Source organism: Metopolophium dirhodum, chromosome 6, assembly GCF_019925205.1.
Source record: "Metopolophium dirhodum isolate CAU chromosome 6, ASM1992520v1, whole genome shotgun sequence".
Classification (NCBI taxonomy): Eukaryota; Metazoa; Arthropoda; class Insecta; order Hemiptera; family Aphididae; genus Metopolophium; species Metopolophium dirhodum.
The window spans coordinates 35,248,594-35,274,272 of NC_083565.1; the positions used below are offsets into that span (position 1 = coordinate 35,248,594).

Genomic DNA, 25,679 nt, shown 5'->3' on the forward strand with positions numbered 1-25,679 from the left:
TAAACACTTCGATTTGATGCATACCCCATGACCCCGAGTAATCAATGGCAACCATTTATTAACAGATAAATACTAATTTCTACTAATATTCTTTCTACTACTATAACTATTATAATCTGTAAAATGTAACCAATAGCAATACTATTTATAAACAAAAAAGAATTTTCTATTTCCAAAGTAAATTTCTAAATGTTGCTTGAGCCCTTCTTTTGGGAAACTTTTTCTATTTTTTACTCCGTAAAAACCTCATTTGGACCATTACTGTCCATTACAATCATTTTTTTTTTTTTTAATGAGCCATGTTAGCAGGAGCGCAATTTCAAAGGTCCATTTCAATGGCCCCCCCACTTTCGAAATTTGAACTTCTGACCACGCCAAACGTTTGTGCATCTTTTGTGCAGAAATGTGCACCAAGTCCAATCGTTTGTGCACAAAAACTGAAAGCTCTTTCCCTAAAACAAAATGGGGGGGCATTGAAACGGTAGCCCCCCCCCACATTGAATATTTGGATTTTTGAATGTGCCAAACCTTTGTGCATCGTTTGTGCAGAAATGTGCACCAGGTCCCGACGTTTGTGCACAAAAACTGAAAGCTCTATCCCTAAAACAAAATGGGGGGTATAAACACTAGGGTCCCCCTTTTTTGAAATTTTAAATATTTGTCATATTAATAAATGTTGTTTACGTACCTAATAGGTTTAATAGAATTTTACTATTGCCATGTAAACGTATGACAAATAAAATCTTCAAATATTTTTAATTTATCAAGAAAGCATTATCTTGTTCTAATGTTTTTGATTTCAAAATAGTATGAATAAATACAGTTTTTTCTTTATGCATTTCTTTACTTTAGATTTTATATTATATTTTGCTGATGAAAATGTGTTTATGGACAGGTACCTCAACTCGACGTTGCTGTATGTCCGGTCCAATAATGTAAGTTATAAGTCATTGTGTATATTTTAATACAATAATAGCATAGTAAAAAAATAATTAATAGACTATATTAATATAGTACCTACTTAATTAATTTAATATACCTAACCGTACCTACCTAGGTTATATTACGTTGAGAAGTTATCTGTCCATAAACTTATTTTCAGATTTGTAGGCCGATTCCTTTGCCATTTTTTAATCATTCTTTGTTTTTATTAAGGTTGAGGTGTAACAGCATTTTAGGGGCTATTGTAATTCCCACTTCCAGGACTTTATCATACATACAGCCGACAGCCCAATGACCTACATTTTTGTGTATTCTGGTCTACCCTATGATGGCCGCGAAGTAACGATCACGTCACCGTTCAGATTGCCCAGTTTGAAAGAGTCCAACAATTTCATCGGATAGGTACGCCATAAACCATGGCATAGCGTTGGGCCAGCATCATTTTGTCCGGATCAATATCTACAAAAATGACGTCCCAATTATTAGAAGCTAATAATATAGGTACTTAATATTTATTGTAATATAATATAATATTAAACTCATTATACCCAGTTATTACGATTAAGTAGAAATAATATTTTTCAAATAATATTACAGTGTCTTTGTCGAACAGTCAGCTGTACGAAGTTTCCGCTGTGCCACAAGACGGGTCGACGCCGGTCGCTGAACATGGGAAGTCCTCAAGTCCACCCAGCATCGTATTGATGAATCAACAATACATCTTACATCTATCATTGCAATCTTATAATTATTCACCTGAATGCATGTAATCCTGAATGTACAGTTAATTTATTACTACCCATCTACAAAGTCAACACTGTATTAATAAAAGTATTTATTGTTAAAATAAAATTGAGTTCTATATTATTTGTAGGTACTTAAAAATTATTTGGGTATAAAGGAAACATATTTTAATCATAGAAAATTAGATAAACTAAAAGACAAAAATAATAAGTAAATACGTCGTGTTAAAAATAGTTTTTAATTAATATAGGTAGGACAGGTACCTATTATGTAGGTAGGTACTTATCCAAAACTCGTTTATCAGGAATTAAATAAAAAGGGAGGTCAATTAAAAAAAGGTGGGTAAGTGGATGTCGCTCTGCTGTACAGTAGGTTACAAGTGGGTCACTGTAATGGATGGTGTTAAATTTGAATTCAATGATATAATATAATTGTATAAGAAAAACGATTCTGAGCGAAAACGGTCAGTCAGCCTATGATTTTACCAAGTATATTTGATGATATTATTGTGAATAAAGTAATTTATCTATAACCTATTTACGTGGAGCCTTGTTTTAAATTTTCAATCCTTAGCCATAAAAGTTAAACATTTTATATATTTTTAACTACAAAATAATTTATAAATTATAAATTTGATAAATGTTGTCGAAATTTGAACTTTAAATGCTTATAAAAAGAAATTGTGCATAATATGTATTTTTAATATTTTTCAACTGCTATTAGAACGATATATCAGGAGCCTTATATTAAATTTTCACGCTTTTTTACCTAACAAATAAAAATTTATTGATATTTATAGAAAAAAAAACTAAAAAAATTGAAAACTGACTATCTCCGTATACAGCTCAAAAAGAATCAAATTATTTCCAAAATTTTATCGTGTATAGAAAATGCTAAAATAAACATTCAGTGAAATTTTCAAGTATCTACAGTCATACGTTTTTTAATTACAACAAAATAAGAAAATCGTTACATGAGAAATCGAGTGAATATCAAATGTTGTAAAAATATGAATTTCAAACGTTCATAAAAATTTAATTTGACTTTCTTGTAGACATTTTTTTTTTGATATAGGTAGGTAAACTTATGGATAATCTTGTATTACATTTTCGAATCTTAGATTGAAAAAGAAAAATTTTTATGAATTCTCAACTCAAAATAATTTGATAATTTTCGTGATTTTTCCGTATTTTGTCAATATTTGAACTTTAAATGCTTATAAATAAAAACCGTGACTAAGGATTTTAATTTTTTTCATCTGCCTTTGAAACAATAACCTAGGAACCTTATATTAAATTTTCAAGCTTTTTTAACCAACAAATAACATTTTATTGATATTTATAGAAAAAAAAACTAAAATAAAATGGAAACTGAAAATGTCCGTAAACAGCTCAAAATAAGTCAAAATATTTGGAAAATGTTATGGTGTATAGAAAATGCTAATATAAGCATTCAGTCAAAATTTAATGTACCTACGGTCATTTGTTTTAGAGTTGCACCAAAAACCAAAATCGATTTTCTCGAAAACGGACTCTGCTGAACAGTAGGTTACAAGTGGGTGACTGTTATGGATAGTGTTAAATTTGAATTCAATGATATAATATCATAGTATACGAAAAACGATTTTAAGTGGAGACGATTGGTCAGCCTAGGATATTGTATACTATATTTATATTGATATTATTAAATATTATTAATACCGTAGCCGGTTAAGTTGAATTATTATTATTTGTTTATTATCGTATTTGTATATGATAAATGATAATATATTTTAGACGTTTCAATTACCCACGAATAATATTTTTAAAATAGTGTAACTTTATATTCGTTTACTTTTGTTGGTAAATAATATATTTTATAATATCTATGGCATAATATATATTATAATATCTATGGCATAATATATTTTATAATATCTATGGCAGTCGTCAATTGTCGAAATTCGTCGGCGACGGTTAACAATTCTAATAGTTTCAGAAATACTATTGTATTATAAATATAATATATTGTATATTTTGATTTCAGTGAACAAAAAAATAATAGGCTACAAATATAAACGGACAGTTCGTTAAACCGGATAAGTTGTAACACAAACTCGCAAATTTCGTTTGATCAGGTTATTTTCATAAAATATTTCGATACTTTCAAGTTTTAGCTCATCGGAGTGAGATGATTAGATGAAGATGGATGAAGATAGCTGTTTCTTCGGCGATGGCGGCACTCTAGCTACGTTTCACCGGAAGAGTAGATGTTTACGAGTAAGTTTGTTTTCATATTATTACCTACTGTTTTACATTTACTTTTTAGACTTAAATTAAATATTCATTGCCACGGACAATCTGTTAACTAGGTGACGTAGAAGCATTTATAAGTTTAATCCCAATAGCGCAATGTATAAAATACGCGAGACCGTCTTCGTTTTTACCACGCCAAGTTTAACACGCACCTTTTTGCATGTTATACTATACACCGGGTATCACCTTAGGTTTGCGCGAAGTATTTAAAACAATATAATGTTATTAATCTTTATATCTTATATTTTTATATACATAAATACATTCTACCCCTCATATATTTTATTAGCATTCTCACACCTTTTTTAGTGTAGTTTATACCCTAGATGGCTATAGATATAGGTATTAAATGTCTTGCAATTATATATTTTACTATAATTATTAATTTCATTATAATATAATATAACAATACACTCTAAATTAAATTAGTTGTTATCAAGACAGACAGTCTTAAAACAAACTCTTTTCTGCACGTTTTCAAAACGTAATATGCTTAAAAAAAATTGCACAGTTGTCGTAGCAGTCAGTTGCTAGTTCAACCCGTGTGACATAAAATAGGAATTATTCTTGTTTTTTTAAATAGTTTTTTCGAAAAATATATGTAAAATGTATAGCTCATACAATTATGAATTTATAGTTTATAGAAATGCGGATGTTTATACTTCATGGATATTTTTTTAGTTAATAATCGTGTAAATAATTTGATTAAACAATACGGTACTTACCTACTCATCACTAGTATCAATTTTATTATATTACGTGTAAAATCACCAACACAAGGTGCAGACTGCGTTGAAAAAATTAAAAACATAAAATAAAATATAAAATAATGTTGTAGTAGAAGCTGGAAACTGTAGTTTATTTTAATTTATAATCCAATTAATATAACCGAGAATGTAACTATTAAATTCATCATTGAATGATTATGCAGAGATCACTTTGGGATAAATGTAAATTAAATTAAAAATAATTAAAAAACATTTTGTGATAGGATCAAGATTACTGCTCATATTTAAGTCTTAATTATTAACAAATAAATACAAATAATATATTTTTTAATAGCTTTTTACTATTAACATTCAGTGTAAATATAGTTTCTGATCGACTTACCAATATGTAATAAACCTATATGTAATAAAATAATTATTCATATCAAATAATCCTAACAATTTAATGCAAGGATTCTCATAAATTGATCTTACAGCAGCCTTAAAACACCAAAAATACATTTGTACATCATTTACAAAATTTTAGTTCCCTATTATGGTGTAGGTATTAATACAAACAATAAATTGCTATTCGAAAACACAATTTCGTATACCTATTATTATTTACTAAATACCTACAATTAAATTAAACTAAAAATAAACATATGATTACATACTGAGTGCCTATAATATAATATTATATATGAAAATTGAATCTTTATTACGAATACTTATCGTTTACACAAACCACAAGAAAAAATAATTAAAAATATTAAAAAAAAAACACACACATCATTGTAAAAATATAGTTGGTATTATAGTATTTGATGAATTTACTGTATACGTTTATGTTAACTCTAAAATCCAGTAATCACATTTTTATTTAATAATTCATAAAATACAATATGCTCTTATAAAAATATTCTCGTGCTTCTGATATCTATTCACCACCTTAATCAATAATTAAATTGATAAACGAAAATAATAATTTAAATAATACCTATATCATATTATTATAATTCAAATTCAAAATTATAAACTATTTTGGTTTATGTCATATCAAATTTCAATGAACAAATTGTTCCTTAACACAGAACTCTTTGATATAAAAATTTGCATTATATTATATCCGTGGATTCGTCATATTGACGTACCTAGTATAATATCTATCATTTATTTATTTAATCTATGGCAAATCTCAAAGTCGTTGCAGAAGACACAGTCGATTAAAAATTCTAAAATTTCAATAAGCAAAGAAGATATGAGCAAAAAACTTACTGCGTTTCGTATAATTTTATTTTTCATAAATCACAATATTCGAAGTTCTGGCTGTATTCTGGAGCGTTTCCTCATGGGCGTCGCAGTTCACACACGTCACGGATTCCGCCGAAGGAGTCGATAATTAAAGTAAGTTTGTTCTTATATTCTTTTGGGGCTTAAATTTAATTTTAAGACTTAAAACAAATATTTAATGTCACGAAAAATGTGCTATCCAAGTGTTGTAGGCGCATATTTTAGTTCCGGACTAGAAATGTATAAAACACGCGAGATATAAACGCCGTCGTCGTTTTTCCAGTCCCTGTTTGTAGAATAATTATAATTAATAGGTGCATACCTATACAGGGTACTTAATTTAAATATATAAATATTTTGGTTTAATTTATAGAAATATATGTTATGACTTATAACTGATAATAGTCATAAGATACAATTTTAATTAATAACTGGTAATTTTTTTTCCAAATACAACGTTATAAGTTATAGGTAACTATTAATTTAGTGTCACATACTTAACTTCTAATGTTCACTTAATATCTATATTCTATATCATAGGGATTAGGGATGTATAACCATGTACACATAAAAGTATATTCACGGAATGGTCAACTGCCTATCCTGACGTGTGCGCACTTATGAATAATATACCTACTCATATACTCGTATAGGTCTATAAATATATACCTATATAAATAGTGTAATACTACATACACGAATGTGTTACCAATTATGTCCCTAAAAGTTCAACAGTTATTATTATATTTATTTATTTTTTAAATATAGGTAGGTACATTACAAGACTCTAATTAAAATCACATTTTTTTTTCATTTTTTTTGAACACAATGTTTTAAAAATTATTAATTAATATATAATTTATTGGTATAGTACTAAATAAATTAAGGAAATAAAACAAACACAACTACTATAATCATTAGTAATAATAATATATCCACGTATAAATTATTAAAATACAAAACGAACAAACGAAAAACGATTCTGAGCAAAGATATCGTTGACTAATAAATAATATTGAGATTAAAGTAATTTATTTTTTCGGCAGAAAATCGGTATAAATATTTTTTTATTTTCATACCATGACGCGTGTGTGAAAAATTGTTTATATTAAGTGTTTAAGATGTTAGATTTCGGTTCGGCTGATTGTCCACCCCCTCACTCTTCCGCATCAATGCATCAGAAATTATTATTTATAATATTTAAATATAAACTGCATTTTCTGAATTTTCTAAAACATTGCTTTCCAAGCAAAGAATTCGTTTCATATATTATCGACGAATTGAAAAATTAAATAAGAACATTTATATGGGATAAAGTCAATTTTATAAAAACTTATTAGAAAAAAATTAAATACAATTAAATAAAGGTAATTTTTTTTTTATATTTCTATTTTTTTACGTACCCATTGTGTTCGATACTATAACTTCAGTCTTCAGTTACAGAAAACAACACTTGCCAATATGGAATTACTGTCGAATTTTTTTATTTTAAAATAATAAATAGCATCTGATCGACTGATGTGCTATAATGAAACTCAAAATATAACGAATACACTACCTATACACTTATATAAATTCTATTTTATATTCGTTTAAAGTGGACTTTGAATTTTTCTGGCCATTTTATTAAGCTTTGTAATATAAGTGCATTAAATCGTATTTTTAAGGCATTTTTCTTATTTTTAATGCATTTAAATCCACGTCCTATTTATAACTTAACGTTATTTTGTATATACCAATCGATTAGTGTACACAATAAAAAATATAATATTATTGATGGGTTAATAGGTTGATAACTATTATGTAGGTAGGTACAGTTTTGTACGTTCAATGTATCGTTCTTAATTCATAAAGAAGCTAAATGAGTCAAATGATTTTGTCAAGGGGAGGGGGGGGGAGGTTATGGCTGATTTTTTAACATGCACTATTTCAAGGGCTCTTGACCTAAGGGGCGCACCACTCTAAGGAGGTGTGACAACATTTCGTAAGGGAGGGGGGACGTGAAAATGTTTAAAAAAAAACACGAATTTATTTAGTTATTTTGTTATTTAGGTAATACATATTACTTAATAGGTATTTCTTAAATTTTTTTTATTATTTTATTTGAAACATTATTTTTAAATATTGGGATCAATAAAACTATTTTTATATAATTACTATTTTATATCAATTAGAATTTGTTTATAAACCAAGTAATAAATAAATAGTTACCAAGTAAAAAAAACCGTTATCTATATTATAAATTTGAATTCAATTTACTGCATTTGCGTCTAGTAGAAACAAATAAATGTTTTTTTGAAGATAATGTAAAAATATCCATCATCCATCGGTTAGGACCATATATATATTTTCTATGATTGGGACGGTTAGGTTATAATTATAAATAATCTATTGCAAATGACAATCGTTTGAGACGAACACCGATTCCAATACGTACTCACATATTTCGTTAGGTGCTATTAAGCATATTAAGCTAGGTGCCTATTTTAATAAATGTCATTAATCTCAATACTTCCAGACTGAACTTTTGGATCGGATATATGAAGACGCGCGCTGCATTTTCCTTGACGGAGACGCACAGCTCTGACACTAGACAATATTATACACTCAAAGGGACCGCGTTTCGCCGGAAGAATAAATAATTACGTAAGTTTTGTCCTACTACTCTGTTGACGCGGTAGACCTAATGTAAATATTTATTGTCAGACAAACGTATATACCCGCTAGACGTAGAGTAGTTTTTAAAATCCAGTTGTTATAGGTGTACAAAAATTAGGATATTATGAAAAATACCTTAAATTATAATACTTTGCCTACAACTGTTAATTTATTGTTATAGTAGAATAATTTTTAAAATTTTAAATCAATGATTAGGTAATGCTTTTATAAGTAGGAAGGTAGGTTTTTATACCTACCTAACAAAATAAGAAAATACATAATGATTAATGTTATTTAATATGATTTGTAAGTACATAGCAGATTATACCTATCACTTGGTGACGATTATTTTTGTTTTATACGTTCTTCGTAATTCAGTTCCGTCACGATAGTTTTAGTTTTCGTTAAATGTGAAACATACATTTTATATGCATACGGGATACGGGCATTAAATATTTGGGTTTTAAGAGAACACCTCAAACGAAAATCTGTTAACTAAGTAACGTAGAAGCATATACGTTTACTACTGCCTACCAAAGGCGCAATGTATAATAATAATAAATTATACGCCAGTCCGAACAATCCAAACGCTGTCTTACTCGTAGTCGAGTTCTAGTTGATAACTGACTTGTGAATAAATGTAATTTTTGTTAGGTATACAAATAAAACTAATAAATCCTTGAATACAACATTTAAAAATACAAACTCTGTGTAATAAAAATTAATATTAGGTATTTATTGGTAGGTTTATATAATATCTGTAGACTGTAACGCATAGGTCATTAGAATATTGTAGAACATTTTACTGCATAAGATGCGTGTTATTTCAGAAATGGTATTCGTCAGTGAACATTTTCAAACTGGGAATAATATATCATAAGCAGATTGAAATGTGTGAACGTTTCAGTGTTTCGAAGACTAAGTTTCGTAGCAGATTTTGATTCCGTCACGGGGTATGTATTTTCTTATTTCTCAGTAGGTTTTTTTTTATTATAGTTAATTGATCAGGGGATGTATTGCCCGAAAATTTTCAATATTTGTATTGTAACTATACTGGTATAACACTATTCGGGCTATCAATAAAGTCGTGTTCAAAATCAGAAAATTGGTGAGGTATGATATATTTTTAAGCAATTCTTTCGAGTAGGGAATTCACTCAATGATATTTAAATATTTTCACCGATAATCAAGTACGATGACTTGTAGGCAACTAGAGACTGAGTGAATAGGAATTAGGAAGTGTGTGATATGGCGAAGATAAGGAAATGGGTCAACAGGATTTCAGAATGTTTGGTGTATGAAAGGGAAAGATGAAAAAGAAATGTAAGGTTAGGGTAGGTAAGTGGAGTGAGAGTAGCAGATATGAGAATAATAAGTAAGGTGTTAAGGTACAAAAGAGGATAGAATAAGAAATTAATTAATTAAGGGTAGTGTACATATTGTAGTGAAAACAAGAGAGAATAGGTTTAGGTGGTTCGGTCACTGTATGATAAGAGATAGTGGCTATAGAAGTTAATTTAGGGGAGAAATGATGGACGAGAAGACTGAAGAAGAGATGGATAGACAGAATACCGATCATATGGAGGTGTGGAATGAGAGTGGCTGAACCTGTATATAGCTGTGAGAGACGGCGGAAGAAAAAGTGTAAAGGTAGAATAGTTATGTTAACAATGCCGAATACGTAGGAAAAGATCTTGAATTGCAAAGGCCTTATTGACTCTTTGGCTTCGACTAACCATAAGTTTACCTAATTAACCTTCTTATGACTCATTAGGACACTTTGAATAATAAGATCCTGAGATGCAGGTTGCCAAACTTAAGTGTTTGATTATCAAGTTGATCCTTTGATTGTTGACACCTTAATCCATGCTATGGATGAAGCCCATAGATAATAAAGATATGGATAGTCCATGCCTATGTTAAATACATTTGAGGCCGCGTTCCCGGACGGGAAGGCAATTGAGGCTTCTTTATATTGATAGTCGATAGTCGATACTCGATATAAGTATACTTTATTTGGCCTCAATTTATTGTTCCCCTCGAAGACCGCTAATAAGACCATTATGTCCTATCCATATCTTTATTATCTATGATGGAGCCATACCCAGCTCACTCGTGTAAACTTGTTCCCGGTTGGGATGTCAGCGCACTATTTGTTTCCCATCTTTGACCCACGTGTAGCATACCAAATGTACGATTAAGAAAACACTAAAATGTTTGGGTCAGAGAGAGAAATAAATGGTGCGCTAAAAATCTGACATCCTCTTAGTGTTATCAAGTAGAAGAAGCAGTTGATTGTTGACAATTTGACATTTAACATTAACTGTGGTAGGTATTATGATTGGAAGTAAAAGTAATTAGCAGGGCTGTGAATTTAATGCAATGAAAAAGTGTTAAATATTTGCCTGCATGTATGCACTAAAAACAGACAAATATATGCACTGAAATATTCAAAAGTATGCACTTAAAATTCAAAAAAATACTGAATGAAAACGTTTTTATTAACATTTTTTTAAATTAATAAATTATAATTCAAATTGGTTTACAAAAAAAATTCTTTATTTACACACTTGGTAGGTAAAACGCATATTGGTAACGGTGTTGTAATAATAGGCCAAAAAAAATACGTACTAATAGTTCAAACAAATCATAAAGGCTAACTGTAATAAATATTGATTTATGAAAAAGTATATTAAAAAGAATTATTATTATAAATGAAACAAAACTATGAACTATGGACCGTGACATAATATAGGTATTTCTATATTTTTAGCTCCATAATTTCTGTTAAAATATTAGGAAAATGTATTAAGCACCGTAAAAATGCTAAATTTCAGCTATTACTTAAAATATTATATTCATAACAAATTATCATAGAAAGTTAGGTACTGTTCTTCCACATACTTATTATAGTTTAATTTAACTACAACATTCTAGTAGAGTCTGATAAAATTCTGATTAAAATACTAAACTATGGGTCTGAAATTTAGTTTATATACCTAGATCTAAATAATCCAAAACATATATTGCTTCAAAATATAAAAATAAAATGTCTTGTACTACTACAGTAGTAGGTAGGTAACTTTCAAAAAAAAAATTTAAAAATCATACTTGAAATCTATGTATAATATACGTATATTGTAATAAATTATCAAATGTCTACTGTAGTGCATTATAAAAAATTAACTTAAGTTCAATATAACACATCATAACAGGTGTTCAAATAACCATTTCATACTAAAAATGTTGTTAATTCACACAGTCTCTCTTCAATTTTAAATTTTTTTTCAAATCATCTATAAAATATAAATGTTTAGTAAATTGGAAGACTTGATTAAGTATTTAACCATTTATCTAAAAGAGATGTGCCGGGTCGCCACATTACTATATCGAGGGGCCATGGTGCAAGTGTCGTCCATAAATATCATAAAATATATTATATTAGAAATACAAACTTAATATTTCACTAACAGTAAATATTATAAAAAAATATTACGAAATGTACTATACTCATATTATATTATTATGATTGTATTAGTTACAAACTCTCGAATTAAGAGTTATGTTTGAGGATTTAATTAATTTCCTAAAAGGAAATTCCTCAAGCATGCCTCAGTAAGTCGAGGGACCGTAGTTAAAGTGCCGTCCACCAATAAATGACCCTAAAAAAAAACGATTAATTCAAATATAGAAGGTACTTATATCATATACTTTTATCAAAGTAAGATTGTGTTAGCCACAGTCTTGTGTAAATTATATTATCTTATGTTTTCCCAATCTAATAATACAAAATACTGAAAATTAATGAAATCAAAAATATTAGTAGGTACAATAGAGAGACTGTGCATTGATTTACAATTTTGTCTTAAATGTACTTTTTGCATAGAGAATAATATGAAGGTGGGCTGGGCTTATCATTAATAGAGACGCGTTGATCGCTTTTATGTGCTTCAAATCAGTGGCGTAGCCAGGATTTCTAAGAGGGGGGGGGGGGGGCCAAAAAAAAATATTAAAAAAATTAAATTTTTACTGTTTTCATTATAAAAAATAATTGAGATAATTCGTATACTTATTATGTGACCACATAAAACACTAAATACATCCGGCTGAAATTAACAAAATATTTAACAACTTTTTATTTATAATAATTTATTGCAAACAACTTAATAAATATAAGGTAAATATATTTAATACTATTATTATGTCCAATCTACAACTTTCATCCTCCTAGGAGATTTATTTATAAATGCAGTCATTATATCTTTTTCTACGTTTTCATATTCCAATTCATCTTTATTTATTGTAGCTAAGGCCAAACCACATAGCACTCACATATAACGACGCTTTGGTTGACGTTTCAGGATTTGTATTATATTTCTCAAGATGTTATAGAGTAGAAATTATATAAATGTACAGTTCTTTGAATGTTATAAGTGAATCATGTCGATCAACCCATCGTGTTTCACAAAGTTTTTTTAATTTTGTTTTTTTTTTTGTATTATGACCACTTTTATTAGAATTACTTGCATCAATGAAATGTTTTAATTTATCCATACGTTTCGCTGAATAAGAAAAAAATGTAGCAACTGTACCAATTATACCGTTCATATTTTTAATTGAAGATACCTCGCATGCCTTTGAGAGACAGAGGTTTAAAGAGTGACTAAAACAGTGGGTTACTGGGTAGCCGACGATATATAAAATTCACTGCTGATCGCCTAGACCAGTGGTGGCCAAACTTTTTTTACCTCGGGCCAGAAAAAAAAAAATTTTTTACCGCGGGCCATAAAAATTTTTTTTACTTTTAAGTAATCAGAATTTTAGGTATAGGTATATAATTTCATATTTAACGACGTTTTTATTGTACATAATAATTTTAATGTCTTTATTTAATACTTAACTTAATAATTACTACAAATGAAAAAAAATTAAATCAGCTTACATTTTCAAAAATTATTTTTTAATAAATTATTTTTTTTTTTTTTTTCTGTTTATTACCGACGGCGCCGCGGGAACTGCTTTCGCATTACTGCCGCGGCGCCGCCATCGTTTATTATACATAAAGTTAATACAATTTATATAATGTTTTACACCTGTTTTTTTTTTTTTTTTGGGTCCCCTCAGGGCGCACATTTAAATTAATTTTATTACATTTTATCGGGTGAGGAATAACATTTTGGCTGAAGGCTTGCTGATTTCGTTTGTCTGTTCTCGACCCGGCTTCGCTGCCCGCCAGTCTTGACTTCTCGTTCGTCGCGTCTTCTCCTTGAGCTGTTGTGGAGTTCGCGTGTCGCCGTTGTTGATTTCCTAGTTTTCCTTCTGTTTCCTCCGTGTGTCTTGCTACTGCTGCTCGGTGCGTTGGGTCCCCGGTCGGCGGAGCCTTGAGGCGTTCGGCCCGAGCGCCTTTCCACATCAATCGCGATCACCCGGACGGTGACCAAGCCGTGCTGTGGGTGTCCTACTAATGCCCAAGGGCACAATTGCCGCTGTGGGCAGTTTCGGATGATGGTACTGTGGCGCTGGGCGATCTAACCGTTTGGTCCCCGCTTCCCGGTTGTCTTCGCATCGAGCCTTCGGTCTGTTGTCGGTGGTTGGAGGGCGATATTGGCCCTCTGGTCGCTGGTGTTGACCCGCCGGTGTTCGGTTTTATACAGTTTTCCTTCTGTTTCCTCCGTGTCTCTTGCTGCGTGCTGCTCGGTGCGTTGAGTCCCCGGTCGGCAGAGACTTGAGGCGTTCGACCCGAGCGCCCTTCCACATCAATCGCGATCACCCGGACGGTGACCAAGCCGTGTTGTGGGTGTCTTACTAATGCCCAAGGGCACAATTGCCGCTGTGGGCAGTTTCGGATGATGGTACTGAGGCGCTGGGCGATCTAACCGTTTGGTCCCCGCTTCCCGGTTGTCTTCGCGTCGAGCCTTCGGTCGGTTGTCGGTGGTTGGAGGGCGATGTTGGCCCTCTGGTCGCTGGTGTTGACCCGCCGGTGTTCGGTTTTATACAGTTTGCCTTCTGTGCCTCCCCCGTTGGCCGGAACCGGAATTCCGTTTCCAGTCGGCACCGCGTGGAGGTGGGGGTAGGACTCTGCCGACCTAAATAAATTATTAACTACACATATAAAAATAAATATAAAATAGGTATACAAAATATCGTTTTACACTTACAAAACATATTTTAAAATGTATTAATTTGACTGATCACGACTGATCACGATGGCTGTAGAAACTACAATGTATATAAATTTGGTCGCGCAACGAGCACATTAATATTACTCGTTGTAGGTACCTACATTGATGTTTCTACGAAAATAAGATAATATAAGATAATGCTATTTATAATATGTTTATAGAATATATACTGTATTTTTAATTTATCAATTTTTTTCGTAAATGTAAAATATTATGGTTCTTTCGCGGGCCAGATATTAAATGATGGTGGACCGGAGTTGGCCCGCGGGCCGTAGTTTGGCCACTACTGGCCTAGACAAAACGATTGGTAACATTAGACGTGTTAGTAAGTGGTGATACCACGACGTATCACCACACTCACGTTTGTAACCGAATAGGTACAACTACAGCGACACAGATATATATAATAAACAAAATTTAAGAAGACCATCATAAATCGTGATAATGAATAACATTTCTACTTTTTTAATACTATGGACGTACCAATATAAAAACAAAAATAATAAAAACCACGGTCGATGGGGGGGGGGGCATGGCCCCTCTGCCCTCCCCCTTGGCTACGCCACTGCTTCAAATTGTTTACACGAGTGAGCTGGGTATGGCTCCATCATAGATAATAAAGATAACATAATGGTCTTATCAGCGGTCTTCGAGGGGAACAATTGAGGCCAAATAAAGTATACCTATCTCGAGTATCGACTTTCAATATAAATGTGCCTCAATTGCCTTCCGCGGGAACGCGGCCTAAAATGTATTTAACATAGGCGTGGACTATCCATATCTTTATTATCTATGGGATTCATCCATAGCATGGATTAAGGTGTCAACAATCTAAGGATCAACTTGATAATCAATCACTTAAGTTCAGCAGCCTGCAAATCAGGATCTTTTTATTCAATGTGTCCTAATAAGTCATAAGAAGGTTAGTTAGGTAAACCTACGGTTAGTTGAAGCTATGGTAATGATAGACGACTACCATCACCGGTCGTGAGCTTTGCGATGATCTTTTCCTACTAACTATCAAGGTAGTCGATATTGTAAACATAACAATGAAAGGAAATATTTAAATATTATTAATTTAGTTAGGTTAAGATAGGGCAGGAGATTAGATGTTAACTAATTATCATAGTTTTTAACACGGTCTTAAAGACTGTCACCAAGAGTTGTACCAGTATAGTTATTAAAAACTTAAATACAGCCAACATCAAATAATGATTTTTTTACCACATCAAATTATAAAATGTTGTTTAAAATATAACAAAATATTATTTTATCAGGGTTCACAGGGTTCACAGGTGTTCAATACTTATGAGTTTTTGTAAATAGAAAATGTATAAAATCAATAGTTTTAATTTAATATATGGTTTTGTGTTTTAATATCCCATTGTCAAAGAATTCTCAGGGTTTCCTTTCCACATTTTTTTATATTGCACTAAATCCAATTTTTTCCGCACATATTTACAAAGACTAAAACAGATATCTGACTATGTTTTTATTTGCATTTAGACTTTATAGTTTGTAATTTAATATTGACTGTAGACCCACCAAACACAATATTATTTTAAATTAAACATTTTATGTCCTTCATAAATTACGATCACATAGTAGAGTCCGTGCAGCACCTTTTCTCATTTAATTTCTTTGCATCATTTATAATTTACATTCATTTTTATACATTTTCTAATACATATATTACCGTGATACACCTCTGATCATAATAACTGTTCGCATTATTATAATGTAAAGAACAGCTAGTTTTTGGATTGTAGTTAATGTGTATTGCAGTATTTAGCTTCCAGCGTATTCTTTTGTTTAGTGTTATTTCACCCAGATTTCTCAAACAATTTTTTTTTCACTTCATTGAACTCTAATAGATTTTTTTGTATAAATATTTTTCAAGATTAACCGGCTATACTTGGGAGTACGCCGAGTACCTGTGTACATAATATAAAATTTGAAAAGAGACTGGCTAGGTTCTCTCACGTTCCCCATTCAATTTATTTTTTTTTATATTTAACTTTTTTTGATTCTTTTATATATATCTTTTTTTAAAACACTAACAACCTGGTGCAATATGAATTTTTTTAAATTTTTAATCTGCTTCTTAAAATGCGTTTGCCTGCGGTAGCCCACGTTCCCCTTTCAATTTTTTTTCATAAAATTAAAATTTTTTCTGTTATTTAATTCCTATCTAGATCTTTCTATATACATTTTTTAAACACTGACAAGCCGGCGCCAACACCCTCCTTCAATTTTTTTTTATGATTTAACCTCTAGCCAAATTTTTTAAACATTGACAATCTGGTGCCATTTGATTAATCCTTGTTTAAAGAAATAAATATTTTAAATAGTTTTTTCTGTTTAATATTCTGGGCATTTTAGTTTGTACTTTGTAATGTGTATTCCTAGAATTAAATTTTTTCAAAATTTTTTTTTTGGTTTCCTAAAATGCATTTGCCTGCGGGTGCTAATACCCTCCTTCAAATTTTTTTTTAGTAATGCAACTCTTGTTGAATATTTTGTATTGACTTGAAAATTGAGAACTAGGTGCCCTGTGAATGATCATTCTTGAATGAACTAAATATTTTAAATAGTTTTTTTTTGTTTAAGAAGCTGGGCATTTGAATTTGTACTTTGTACTGTGTGATCATACAGTTAAATTTATTTAACATTTTTTTTTTGGTTTCCTAAAATGCATTTGCCTGCAGGCGCCAACACCCTCCTTCAATTTTTTTTTATGATTTAACCTCTAGCCAAATTTTTTTAACATTGACAATCCGGTACCTTTAAATAATCCTTATCATTCATGAACTAAATATTTTGAATAGTTTTTTCTGTTTGAGAAAATGGGCATTTTAGTTTGTACTTTGTAATGTGTATTCCTAGAATTATATTTTTTCAAAATTTATTTTTTGGTTTCCTAAAATGCATTTGCCTGCGGGCGCCAACACCCTCCTTCAATATTTTTTTTTATGATTAAACTTCTAGCCAATTTTTTTAAACATTGACAATCTGGTAAAATTTGATTAATCCTTGTTTAATGAAATAAATATTTTAAATATTTTTTTTGTTTAAGAAGCTGGGCATTTTAGTTTGTACTTTGTTATGTGTGATCATACAGTTAAATTTATTCAACATTTTTTTTTTGGTTTCCTAAAATGCATTTGCCTGCGGGCGCCAACACCATCCTTCATTTTTTTTTTTTGTAATGCAAATCTTGTTGAATATTTTGTTTTGACTTGAAAAGTGAGAACTAGGTGCCCTGTGAATGATCATTCTTGAATAAACTAAATATTTTAAATAGTTTTTTTTGTTTAAGAAGCTGGGCATTTTAGTTTGTACTTTGTTATGTGTATTCCTAGAATTAAATTTTTTCAAAATTTTTTTTTTGGTTTCCTAAAATGCAATTGCCTGCGGGCGCTAACACCCTCCTTCAATTTTTTTTTTTTTGGAATGCAACTCTAGTTGAATATTTTGTATTGACTTGAAAATTGAGAACTTGGTGCCCTGTGAATAATCATTCTTGAATCAACTAAATATTTTATATAGTTTTTTTTTTTAAGAATCTGGGCATTTTAGTTTGTACTTTGTAATGTGTAATCATAAAGTTAAATTTATTCAAAATTTATTTTTGGTTTCCTAAAATGCATTAGCCTGCGGGCGCCAACACCTCCTTCAATTTTTTTTATGATTAAACTTCTAGCTAAATTTTTTAAACATTGACAATCTGGTGCCATTTGATTAATCCTTGTTTAATGAAATAAATGTTTTAAATAGTTTTTTCTGTTTAATATTCTGGGCATTTTAGTTTGTACTTTGTTATGTGTATTCCTAGAATAAAATTTTTTCAAAATTTTTTTTTTGGTTTCCTAAAATGCATTTGCCTGCGGGCGCTAACACCCTCCTTCAATTTTTTTTTTAGAATGCAACTCTAGTTGAATATTTTGTATTGACTTGAAAATTGATAATTTGGTGCCCTGTGAATAATTATTCTTGAATGAACTAAATATTTGGAATATTTTTTTCTGTTAACGATTCTGGGCATTTTAGTTTGTACTTTGTAATGTGTATTCCTAGAGTTAAATTTTTTCAAAATTTTTTTTTTTGGTTTCCTAAAATGCATTTGCCTGCGGGCGCTAACACCCTCCTTCAAATTTTTTTTTTTGGAATGCAACTCTAGTTGAATATTTTGTATTGACTTGAAAATTGAGAACTAGGTGCCCTATGAATGATCATTCTTGAATGAACTAAATATTTTAAATAGTTTATTTTGTTTAAGAAGCTGGGCATTTGAATTTGTACTTCCTAATGTGTAATCATAAAGTTAAATTTATTCAACATTTTTTTTTCGGTTTCCTAAAATGCATTTGCCTGTGGGCGCTAACACCCTCCTTCAATTTTTTTTTTTGGAATGCAACTCTTGTTGAATATTTTGTATTGACTTGAAAATTGATAACTTGGTGCCTTGTAAATAATTATTCTTGATTGAACTAAATATTTGGAATATTTTTTTCTGTTAACGATTCTGGGCATTTTAGTTTGAAGTTTGTAATTTGTATTCCCACAGTATAATTTATTTAATTTTTTTTTTTCTATTTTAAAAAGCATTTGGTTGTAGGCGCCAACAGTCTCCTTCAATTTCTTTTTTTTGATATAACCTCAAACCAAATTTTTTAAACATTGACAATCTGGTACCCTTTGAATAATCCTTGTTTAATGAATTAAATATTTGAAATAGTTCTTTCTGTTAATATGCTGGGCATTTTAGTTTGTACTTTGTAATGTGTATTCCTAGAGTTAAATTTTTTCAAAATTTTTTTTTTGGTTTCCTAAAATGCATTTGCCTGCGGGCGCTAACACCCTCCTTCAAATTTTTTTTTTTGGAATGCAACTCTAGTTGAATATTTTGTATTGACTTGAAAATTGAGAACTTAGTGCCCTGTAAATAATCATTCTTGAATGAACTTAATATTTTAAATAGTTTATTTTGGTTTAAGAAGCTGGGCATTTTAGTTTGTACTTTGTAATGTGTGATCATACAGTTAAATTTATTCAAAATTTATTTTTGGTTTCCTAAAATGCATTAGCCTGCGGGCGCCAACACCTCCTTCAATTTTTTTTATGATTAAACTTCTAGCTAAATTTTTTAAACATTGACAATCTGGTGCCATTTGATTAATCCTTGTTTAATGAAATAAATGTTTTAAATAGTTTTTTCTGTTTAATATTCTGGGCATTTTAGTTTGTACTTTGTTATGTGTATTCCTAGAATAAAATTTTTTCAAAATTTTTTTTTTGGTTTCCTAAAATGCATTTGCCTGCGGGCGCTAACACCCTCCTTCAATTTTTTTTTTGGAATGCAACTCTAGTTGAATATTTTGTATTGACTTGAAAATTGATAATTTGGTGCCCTGTGAATAATTATTCTTGAATGAACTAAATATTTGGAATATTTTTTTCTGTTAACGATTCTGGGCATTTTAGTTTGAAGTTTGTAATGTGTATTCCCACAATATAATTAATTTAATTTTTTTTTTCTATTTTAAAAAGCATTTGGTTGTAGGCGCCAACACTCTCCTTCAATTTCTTTTTTTTGATATAACCTCAAACCAAATTTTTTAAACATTGACAATCTGGTACCCTTTGCATAATCCTTGTTTAAAGAATTAAATATTTGAAATAGATTTTTCTGTTAATATTCTGGGCATTTTAGTTTGTACTTTGTAATGTGTATTCCTAGAGTTAAATTTTTTCAAAATTTTTTTTTTTGGTTTCCTAAAATGAATTTGCCTGCGGGTGCTAACACCCTCCTTCAATTTTTTTTTTTGGAATGCAACTCTAGTTGAATATTTTGTATTGACTTGAAAATTGAGAACTTAGTGCCCTGTAAATAATCATTCTTGAATGAACTTAATATTTTAAATAGTTTATTTTGTTTAAGAAGCTGGGCATTTGAATTTGTACTTCCTAATGTGTAATCATAAAGTTAAATTTATTCAAAATTTATTTTCGGTTTCCTAAAATGCATTTGCCTGCGGGCGCTAACACCCTCCTTCAATTTTTTTTTTTTGGAATGCAACTCTAGTTGAATATTTTGTATTGACTTGAAAATTGAGAACTAGGTGCCCTATGAATGATCATTCTTGAATGAACTAAATATTTTAAATAGTTTATTTTGTTTAAGAAGCTGGGCATTTGAATTTGTACTTCCTAATGTGTAATCATAAAGTTAAATTTATTCAAAATTTTTTTTTGAATTTCTAAAATGCATTTGCCTGCGGGCTCTAACACCCTCCTTCAATTTTTTTTTTAGTAATGCAACTCTTGTTGAATATTTTGTATTGACTTGAAAATTGAGAACTTGGTGCCCTATGAATAATTATTCTTGAATTAACTAAATATTTTAAATAGTTTTTTTTGTTTAAGAAGCTGGGCATTTTAATTTGTACTTTCTAATGTGTAATCATAAAGTTAAATTTATTCAACATTTTTTTTTTGGTTTCCTAAAATGAATTTGCTTGCGGGCGCTAACACCCTCCTTCAATTTTTTTTTTTGGAATGCAACTCTTGTTGAATATTTTGTATTGACTTGAAAATTGAGAACTTGGTGCCCTGTGAATAATCATTCTTGAATTAACTAAATATTTTAAATAGTTTTTTTTGTTTAAGAAGCTGGGCATTTTAGTTTGTACTTTGTAATATGTGATCATACAGTTAAATTTATTCAAAATTTATTTTTGGTTTCCTAAAATGCATTAGCCTGCGGGCGCCAACAATCTCCTTCAATTTCTTTTTTTTGGTATAACCTCTAACCAAACTTTTTAAACATTGACACCTTGTTTAATGAAATATATATTTTGAATATTTTTTTCTGTTTAAGATTCTGGGTATTTTAGATTGTAGATATATTATGCGACTGACAATTATATAAATATACAGACTTGGCAAAATTCTATTGTATTTTTAACACTTTGAACAGAACACGATAGTTGTGGTATCACCCGTATTAGACAATACGCGGTAAACCAACTATCGCCTTACCCTCGTATTCTCTAGTTAATGACACTCTCTAAAGTTAATTAGAATGGCACTGTTAACTCGTTGAGGTACGATGGTAGGCGCTTGTCAATTCTTAGTTCGTTCCTATCTAGTTGAAATGACTCAAAGATTACATATACCTTGGCACTATTCAGTTTAATAAAACTTCATTGACACATAGTACGTATATCCCGGCGCTGTTCATATAAAACGTAAGAACGTAAGAATGACTAAAATAATGTTTAACTCGGGTTTTCAGGTCAGAAACACTTTTATTGTATTTAAATAAACATAAATAAAACACTTAGCAAATTCAGATCGCCTAGCCCGTACTACGATCGGCGTTTCACACGCACGTCGTAGCTACGTCCTCGCCGAATCACTCAGCTACAACGGGGGGGGGGGGGGGGGGCGTGCCTGCGCGTACGGCGGTGTTATATAGAAAATATTATTGTCGCCTCATCACATATTGCTTTGCTGGCCTGACCTATGTCAATAATTTACAATTTGAAATATTCCCACCTATATTACATAAATATTAAATAATATTATTTTGACGACTGTCTGCAATATACGACAGTCCCCGTTGTTTTTTGGAAAAAATGCCCTCATTTTTTAATGCTATTGCTACATAAAAATGTCTTATTACTAAATTAAATACTAAACTTATATTATTACTAGGTTACTGTCTCGGCTTATTCGCGTCGTTGACTATAAAATTATGCTTAAATGATAATTTAATCTTACTACTTTAATAGTTAATTATATAATGCGTGCCTAAAAAAAAATAAATATAAATATAAGGTTATAAAAATGTATTGATTGGTCCTTTTGTGGAAAAATGTTTTCTTTGAGATTGTTCACAGTTTGAAGTATAATATTTTTATTTCGAAAAATAGCAATAATTTTCGTTGTTTTTCTTTGATTCTGTGGTAGTTAATTCTTCTTCTCTTCTTGTATTTCATAAGGTAAGTATTTGAATATTATCTTACTTGTTTTCGTTTTGTCGAATTTGATTTGTAATTTTTATTCTTATATCTATATTTCTGCTTTTCAAATTTCTGTTTGGACTGTGTCTTTTTCGTGTCTTCGTATGGAACAATTTTATTTGCTATTGTTTCTATAAATTTTGGTTTAATGCTTATTGTCTACTTTGAAAATATTATATTCGCCCTTTGTCTCAGAAGATTGTTGCTACTCGTTGACTCGTGAATTTTTGATTATGCTGAAAATACATTCTATTCTTTTGTTTTTTTACATTTGTAACATGTTTTTAATATTTTATTATTTTTCCTTAAATGTAATTTGTTTTATTATAATATTACAATAGTTTAGTTAGTATAAAATCTGCTAATGTCTTGCTATTGATTTTACTAATCTGGTGCTAAATTACATATTTGTTCTTAAAAGGGTATTACATATTATAAAATTCTGGAGGAATATTAAAGGTAGAAATATTAAATATTTAAGGTAGTTAAATTAAATTTGTTCGTTGATTTAAAATCATTATATAATGCATATATATAAACAATATATTATATAACGATAACGTGGGTGACAGCCGGCTTGAGAAGTTGACTTAAAGTGGTAGTGTGTACAGTGGATTGGCCCTTCGGCCATCGGTGGCCCATGGCGGTGTCCTCATCATATAGTCGTACACAACAACCGAAAAGAAAATTCAGTGTCGTGAAAACGAATAAAAGATGATACTAAACATGAGGTTGGTGAGGTTGCGTGAAAAATTTTCGTCGTGGACAGTGTTGCATTTTGCAGGTCCGGGGCGTAATGGAAAATGATGGTTGATGATGAATCCGTAGAAATCGAATGAAAGAACGTTGGCGGCCGGAGCGGTCTGCTGGTCTCCGACGGTGGCTTGTTGAGTGGTAGGTAAAAGGTATTACATGTTATAAAATCTTGAGGAAAGTTAAATTTGTACAGTTATATTAAATCTTGTGTTTTTGTTTAATGTAATATTCAGAAAAATTATTCAAGGGACTTGATAAAATTTATAAGATTTTCGAAACCTTCCCGGATTTCTTTAATTAATTACGGTGGTTGAAATGTCGATTTGTCTGTTTTAAATTTAATTTCACATGGTTCTACTTGTGCGCATCCTAAGTCTAAAGGGTCTGAGGTGAATAAACGCTTGAATTTGTTTATTGGTGTTTGTGTCTTTATACGTTGTTCATAGCTAAGTTCGTTAGGTATTTGTATTATTGTACCTTGTTTATCCGTTACTTCTGTTATTTTTGTTACTATTATTTTTTCTTTATTAATAATTTTATTGTCTGAATTAATATTTTTTATTTCGTATTTATCGCGTTTAATCGTATTTAATTCAGTGGCAATTGCTATAACCAAACATAACGTTTCCCCCCTCGCTCCAATACTGTTCTCTGTCATCTTGGTCGTCTAGTATGTCCTTGGATGTGGACAAATATTCGCAGTCTTAACAAAATTTTGAGTACCATACCATATTGTGGATTTGTCTGTTTTAAAATTATTGTCGGTTTTATTTTTCTCTATAGGGTTTTGTTGGGATAATTTTAAGCGATCGAAACATTCGTGTAAGAAATGGTCTACATTTTCTTCTATAGTATTAAAGTCAGGAAAAACTGTGTTTATTGTTATGTTATTGAAATGACGAGGGTTATATGTTTCTGTTATGATTCCTGGTGTCCAATGGCAATTTTTATTGAATATCCCTATATTTTTCCTATTTAATTTCCAGTAAATTATTGCATTTGTATATTCGGAATTTTCATGTATTAAATATAAGTTGAAATTGAATTGGTCACAGATAAACGCTAGATCGTCATCTTTAAGATAGTAGCCAGATTTGCAATTAGGAATGCCGAGCATATTTAATAATTCTACTGTCTTTCTATATATACCATGTTGTTTAAGGCATATTCGTAGTGCGTGGGCGCCACAGTCACCGTCTCCGGGTACATTTTCCGTTTTTATGAATGAACCCGCGATTTGTGAGATTTCATTTTTTAATTTATCGTTAATTGTGTCATTGAAATTTTTCCCTAACGTGATTATATTACTAGTTTGTGAACCATTGTTTTTAAATTATTTATTTTGTTTTTCATCGTCATTGTTTGGTAGTAGGCATATTAAAATTTTTATTTGCGTGTCTTGAAAAATAAACTTAATCATAGTGGAAATAATGTTCCAATTCTTTTTGTCTCGTCCAGTGCAAATTTTGGGTAATGCTAAAGTAGTAATATTATTCTCAATACAAAATTTCCTAGTGTTAGCTAGTGTTCTAAAAATGTTAGTGTACGCTGGTTTGTCGTAATATTCATTTTTTGTTATGAGATATAGAACCCATTGTCTTCCGTTTTTCAAATAAGCAATTTCGGTTATTTTTTTTCTTTGGTCTATTAAATTTTGAACGTTGTTAAATTTATTTCTAAATTGTAATGCGATCCCCTTCGACATAGTAAGGCATTGACTTGTGCAATGGCCGATTGCGATATCATTTCGTAATGATAAAATATTTACCGTCTGTTCACTGTAATCGCATAGGAAGTCGGTTCTATCGTTATTGCTGAGTAGGAATTTTTGAAATTCGTTTAGTGGGTTCAAACTACTTATTGTTACGATGTTTTCTACAGCTTTTTCGTCATCGTCGTTTACTTCATTAGTTATTAGTTTATTTGAATTTTTTGATTTGTACCAATTTTCTACAAAATGAATATAATTATTTTTTTCAATTTTTTTTTCTCTGTTAAATTTAGAGGTGTCGATTTTTAAATTAATATTATTTGTTCCCCGAGGTAGATATTCCGATTTTTCTCTTAACTCGGGTG

The 25,679-nt window shown here is 30.3% G+C and overlaps 1 long non-coding RNA gene across 1 annotated transcript; it reads left to right on the forward strand.

The window, feature by feature from the left end:
- The first annotated feature begins 3,864 nt into the window (after positions 1 to 3,864).
- On the forward strand, positions 3,865 to 9,593 carry LOC132946340 (uncharacterized). Its single transcript, XR_009664699.1, has 4 exons — positions 3,865 to 3,944; positions 6,011 to 6,094; positions 8,499 to 8,626; positions 9,469 to 9,593. It is a non-coding gene; the product is annotated as an uncharacterized LOC132946340 (long non-coding RNA).
- Positions 9,594 to 25,679: the final 16,086 nt, after the last annotated feature.